General features: G+C 33.7%; 1 pseudogene; it reads left to right on the top strand.

Moving 5' to 3' along the window:
- Positions 1-493: 493 nt before the first annotated feature.
- On the top strand, positions 494-3,766 carry LOC110116010 (annotated as a pseudogene).
- Positions 3,767-7,127: the final 3,361 nt, after the last annotated feature.

The following is a 7,127-nucleotide window of genomic DNA, read 5'->3' as shown; positions in this document are numbered from 1 at the left end:
AAAACTATGAATTTTTAAAATATGTATAATTGCCTTTTTGTTTAAAATGAGAGAGAGAGAGTGAGGGAAAGAGAGAGAATCTAGAATAGTTTAGAAAGAAAAGATTTTGTTTTAAATTATTTTATAGATTTTAAGAATAATAAATTGATACTTATAGGTGATTAATCGTGGTGGCATCGAAGGAAGGACTAGCAAGAGGAAATCAGATTCCAAACTTCTGTAAGTATACATGATTCTTTATTACAGTAATATTTTTGTTTCTCTCCAGTTCTTTGTTTTGAAAGTTCCAACATGTTCATGCAATCTTTATGATTAATTTTAGATCATGATTTTACTACTCTGTTCAAATGATTGATCATGCAAAGTTTATACTATATTTTATGACATTATATGATAAAGATTATGTAATTTATGAGATGAAAAGATATGATATGATATGAATGCTATTTGAATGCTTGTATGTGTATGTTGAAAGGATGGAGTTCACCCCCTTATGGTACTAGCTGGGGACGCTGTACTCGTGCACGATAAAATGGTAAAGGATATGGAAAAGGAAAATGGTAAAGGAGTACCTTTATGGTACAGACGGTGACTCTTGTGACGGTTGTATTATATACGAAAAGTGAAAGTTAAATATATTGATATGAATATGGAAAGGAAAATGAAAGATATGGTTTATGATATGATATATTTAATGTTATGTTAGTATGAAATCATTTTTATATTATGTTCATATGAAATTGGCATTTAGCATATTGTTCAGTTGCCTTGTTTACTGTAGTTTAGAATTGTGTATTACTTACTGAGCTTTAGCTTAATGTTAGTTGTTAACATTTTCAGGTAAGCTTAAATTAATCAAATTAGTAGAAGGGGCGGCAATGTTTATCGTAGGGGAGGAGATCAAGAAGAAAGGTAATTACGAATTTATTGAGGTTTATGTTTATGTGTTTTCAATTTGATGTTTTAGAGGCTCTTTCAATTATTATGGAAATAGTTTTAGAGATTAAAAATTTTTAACATACCGTCCGACCTTTGTTCCCGCCTCGCCTGTGCGAGCTCACCGGGCCGGGTCGTGACAGATAATGTTGATACTCTTAATTACTTTAAAATAGTTACTCCTTATCCCTGTCATAAATAATATCAATGCCTCACATCAACATCAAATTCAATGACCATCATCGACGACAACATAGATGCTTGTTGTCGCCATCAAGTTTGATGGACTTTATCATTAATATTTTTTACCATTGTCATTGTCAAATTCGGTCGGTGCTTATTGTCAACACTAACATCGATATTCATCATCACTAATAACTTCCATACCTACCATCAACACTATCATTGATATTTACTTGCCAACAATACTGAACATTATCACATCATCATTAGCAAAAAGGCCATCATCCCCACCGCTAGTCACCATCACCATGATTGATACCCACAACTACAACTAAGGTCGATGACTTCCATCAATACAAATCAATGATCAAAACTAAATTACAACTCCGATGTCACAAGATTTTTATTCAATTCTAAGCCAAATATTTTCTTTATCACCATAAATGTTCATCATACGCCAATTATAAAACATGCTTATATAATATATTCATTAATAATTGACGTTTTTCATATCCTTGATTCCTGTTAGAGACTTGGCAGTCAAGCCCATTAAGCTATAGCGGATCCGGGTCCGGTCCGAGAAACATAGAAAATCCACATTTGCGGTGCATTTTATAATATTGGAAAATATCTGTGGCATTTGCATAAAGTTGCAGAAAATTGAATTAGGGTTTCTACTCGGTGTCGGACGATATAAGAGCCTCCATATCGGTTAGGGTTTGAAGTTGCCGTCACCCTCGGATTTATCAGAGCGAGAGCAGTTCCTGAAGAATTTGGAAATGGTACTCAATATTGTGTTTTCTCGATTTAATTTTTATCCCGAAATTTTTTTCATGTAGTTGTATTTATCCTTTCTTTATTTTATACTTTTGATAATGTTCGAAGATTTAATTCGAATAAGAAGACTGGATGATGAACTTTTTTCACATGTTCTCGTTGATAATCTATTAGTGTTTAGAAATGATTAACGGAATTCCTGTTGATGATAAATGATCGGTTAAGCCATATCGTAATCAATGATATATGGACTTTGAGTTTTTAAGGTATGATGATAATCGCTGAAATATTATCGAATTTTTGGGTGTTGAATTCTCTCTGCTGCATTGAACTTGCTTGGATTAAGTGCATCTTCTGCTTGTGGTAATAGAATTGAAAAATTAATCTCCGTTCCAAACTGTCTGTTCGTGTTGCCCTCCGCAGGGGATTAATCTAGATATTCTGTTGATTGTTGATTCAAATTTGCCTGTGGGTGACACTTGACCTTAATAACAAATTTAATTATTCAGAACAAGAGAATAAGATGAATGAATGAGAGTGTGAAGACTAGATGAGAAGCTGAGTGATCTTTGTGAATGGTAAAAAATGACATAAAGTTTGAAATATATTTATTCATCTCTTATTTATAGGATTAAGAGAGTTATGTGAAACAATACACCTAAAAAAATGATAACTGATAGGAAAAATAAATAATGAATCAAATACATAGACTATGCTGAAAGGTAACATGAAAGATACTCCCTTTGACGTTTCTTGAAATGCGATGATGAGTTCTTTGACTCTTCATGAGTGATTGCCTTGGGCGAGTTTTCAAGAGTGAATGCCTTGGGCAAATCTGTAAAGTTAGAGTCCCCAAAAAACCGACAAGTCTCTTAGACGAAGGTGGTTGTGAACCAAAGACAAATATATTTGATGCTGCCATGATTGTGGGCTCTATAGGTTTTGTGCCTCCAATAGCTTGGACTAGGATGTCCTTTGAATACATATGGCATTAGTGGGAAAAAAGCTGAGAAAGCTAAGTTTTTCTATGGCGAGTGCTTTTTAGGGTTAAGGCTTGTTGAGACTAGTTATCTGGCCAAATTCTCCGTGAATAGGTGCATAGTTGATCTTGTTCTCAAGGGAACGGCTCATATGTTATGAGGTCCACGAAGGCAAATATGCGCTTTTCCATAGCGTAGTTTTGACAAATCCCCTCTCATGGTGAGGATTGGGTTAAATGAGTGTTTCTTCTGGCCTTGCAGCCTAATAAGCTCTGCTGAATCAATTTCCACTGAAAGCCTCTTCTATTGCATTGGTGGAATCAACTGCTTTTGGATTAGATGCCTGCACTGTTATTTGCATTACCATTTTTTTAAAGATATGTAAGAAATATTATGTTGATAAGTGTAATTTATGATTTATGTTACTATGCTATGTGCGGCTTAAACTATCATTAGTAAGATATCAATTTTAGTTGTATTTTCTTGTGGACAAGTTAGTTAATCCTTTTTAGACAAAATTATATACCAAATACTGGTTTTCTGATATTGAAATTTACTTGTTTGTTGGCACAGCCGAAGCAGATCCATGAGATCAAGGATTTCCTTCTCACAGCTAGAAGGAAGGATGCTCGCTCTGTAAAGATCAAACGGAGCAAAGGGGTTGTGAAGTTTAAGGTCTGATGTTCAAAGTATCTTTACACACTATGTGTATTTGACTCGGAGAAGGCTGATAAGCTCAAGCAATCTCTACCTCCAGGTAACTTACTAATATGACATTCATACAATTGTTTAATAATTGCTGTAGTAAATAGTAATAATTTTGGAATATATGGAGGGATCTTTATTTATTTTTGTTTAATTTTGCAGGTTTGAGCGTACAGGATCTGTAAAGGCTAGAAGTGTCTGTCAGACTTTTGATGAATCGTTCCTTGCCTCTCACAGGTTTCTGTTGTTAGGGAATTCAACTCTTTTAATTGAACTATATAAATATGATTTTTACCCGGATGAAACTGCTTACATTTCATCTGTGTATTCTTGTTGAGCCTAACTTCTTGCCTTTTTTTTTTTTCTTAGCTTTTCTGTTGGTTAAGTTTTTTCTAACTTTTGGGAAATAATGCTCGTCTTTTATGCATATTTTTTTGTTTATAATTAATTTTTATGCATTAATTGATGTTGGCATGTAGATAAAGGAATAGCTGTAGATTTTAGCACATAGATGAAGTAATATCATGCTAATTTCTGTTCAATAGAAGATGTATCAATAAAATATGAAAGCATTAAATAGGAGTAAAGTTAGATTTATGATTGATAAGTCGTCAAGCATGAATCTCGATGCTTATTTGAATTGAACACATCTATAATTAAATTTAGGACTATACAAAATCTGATTTCTATAAGCTTATAGTAAAATCGATTGGCACTATCGATTGGCTCGACAAGATGAACCTAACGACACAAAAAAATGATTTGATTTGAGTCCAAATAAACTCAAGATCAATAGCTTAAAATATAGTTGAAAATTTTTGGGATATCAATTCGATGAACAAATGATCTTCATATTAGGTGTGCTTATAGTTAGAGCGAGTGTCTTGATGAGATGAATCCAACAAGTTCAAGATCGTTTAATTCTAATCACATTCAGACACGTAAATGTTGAACAAGCACTTTTATGATCAAGGGAATTAGTTGTTGAAACTTGTTAATTATGAATTAAGTTGTTAGACTTAAGCTTATGTCCCAGGGCTAACTAAGAGAGAGAGAGGGGGGGGGGGGGGGAATTGGGAATTTAAAAATTTTTCTCTTATATTTTAAACTCTCTTATATTTTAAACCGATAAAAAATCTTATAGTGAAATTTTCTGGAAAAGATTTTCAACTACAGATCAACAAAAAATAATAAAGTAAAAAAAGCAGCGGAATATAAAAAGACACAAGATTTATAGTGGTTTGGTCAAACATGACCTACATCCACTCCCTGAAGTCTCCCACTTCAGGTATTGCACTATTATCACTTAGTGTCTCTCCTTTTGCCTCCACAGCAAGGCGGAGAAGCCTTGGCAAAAACTCTCTTCCACCACTACCCGATGCGGCAGAGAACTGTCGTCCTTTTATACCTTCCAAGTGTATGAAGAGTACCTCCCGCTGTTCACACTCTCCAAGTGTAGGCAGAGAATCTTCCCGCTGTTCACACTCCAAATGTAGGCAGAGAACCCTTCGTCCTTTCACACTTCTCCAAGTGTAGGCAGAGAACCCTTCGCCATTTCACACTTCCCCAAGTGTAGGTAGAGAACCCTCCCGCAGTTCAGACTCATTGAGTGTCGGCAGAGAACCGGATCTCCTTGAAAAGATATTCTCATGAGAAATCTGGAAGGACAAGAGAAAAGAGTGAAGTAATCACAATTCACAAACAAAGATTCTTACCTTTGAGTACCAAGTGAACCCTTCGCGCTTCAGTAGTAAAAAATCTCCTTCAAATACTCTCTCACACTCTCTCCTTCAATCTCTCTTCAGTTTACACGAAAACCAGTAGACAAAAAGATTACTAGACAGTTTTAAATGGACCTTTTATAAGAAAGATATAAAAAATCGTCCAAAAACTGCAAAATTTTAATTCAGTACGTACTCGATCATCTCGTACGATCGAATTTCGTACGTACGAAGAGTGTAAAAACTGTTGTGTACGAACTCAATGTGCATTGGTATGAAATTCCTTCATACACGATCATCGTCCCGTACGAACAGTTATTTCAAAGGTTCGTTTGGACGAAAAAATAGGACGAATCACAAGTTCAAAGAACAGAGAACATCGTTCAGGGACGAAGGTGTCGATTCGTTTGGACAAACAGAATAAACTGAAGATCCAGAGGAGATTGTCCAAGGACGAATGAGACTATTCATCTAGACGAACAGTTCAAACTAAAAATCTACAGGAGATCGTCTAGGGACGAATGGGACTTTTAGTCTGGACGAACAACACTTAGAAAAATTTTTGCTCACCCTATGTTCGTTCCATTTGCTCCTGGAGGTTTATAACTGATCTGATCATCCCGTACGAACATAGTTCGTCCTGTACGATCAGTATTAAAAATTGTGAATTACTTAAACAAAAGAGGACATAAGAGGAAACATTCTCCCCCGGTGTGTGTGCGTTGAGTTACTTAATTACAATCACACTCTCTCTAACTCAAGTAAAATAAATACAGACTCCAAGTTACAAACAATAATAAGCATATCTTTGATTTGAAGTCTTCAACAATCTGGAGTATGATTTCCCTAACATGTTAGTACAAACAAGAGTTAAAAATAATTCTTCCAAAATGTGTTAGGATAAAGTAATACTCAAAACAATAATATTTGAAATCATCAAAATATATAAGTTGCAAGAATGTGAAGTATGCAAAGCTAAGTAGCAACTCTCTCAACATTAGTGCCGGTTGTCTGATATATTATTTTGGATTTTTAACATATTTATGGAGTTAGACCATTGTTTCATTGGTGTAGGGATCATTATAATTGGACCTATGTCGCTTTTTTTGGATATTTAAATCAATTAAGGCAAATTCATGTACATTGTATACTTAAAATTTGATTCTCTTGATTGGTAACCAAAGCTCTCAACCAACAGAGCAAGATGAGCTACGTATATTCTCACTTTATTATTATAAAATATCCATGCATCTTCACACATGATTATATATATGTATTGAATATAAAACAACATTAAAACAATGAAAATAAGTATTAATTCCTTTTAAATTGATTTTATTTTCAAATACTATGAAAAATATGTACATTTTGTCGTTGTAAAATATAACACATTTTATGTTTTACATTCTAATATTTACAATAAATATTCTTTGGTGCCTCTTTTAGACATTAAAATAAAATTTGATTAAAATAAGTTTATATATTTAATTTAAGTTTGAAAAATATATATTTAAATGTAAATTATAAAAAATTCATATAATATACATATTTATTGATCTCAATTTCATACCCATTTAAAAACTTTCAGGGCGTGACAGCCTTGAGTGTTGGTCCGAGTAAATGATGTGGATTTCCTGTTAGGTCGCCCAGGATTTACTCGCCTTACTCACCGTGAAGTGGAGGAGTTCCTCATCCCAAAAAAAAACTTTCAGGGTACATTTTGAACGCCAAAACTCAAGTTTAACATAGAAAAAAAAAATTGCTCATAGAGTTTTTGGAATAACTTCAAAGATTTTTTTAATTAAACTTGCACATGCTTAGTTTA

The sequence above is a fragment of the Dendrobium catenatum genome, unplaced genomic scaffold, assembly GCF_001605985.2.
Source record: "Dendrobium catenatum unplaced genomic scaffold, ASM160598v2 fragScaff_scaffold_1360, whole genome shotgun sequence".
Taxonomy (NCBI): domain Eukaryota; kingdom Viridiplantae; phylum Streptophyta; class Magnoliopsida; order Asparagales; family Orchidaceae; genus Dendrobium; species Dendrobium catenatum.
The sequence above is the reverse complement of the archived record's forward strand: the minus strand, read 5'-3'. Positions and strand labels throughout refer to the sequence as shown.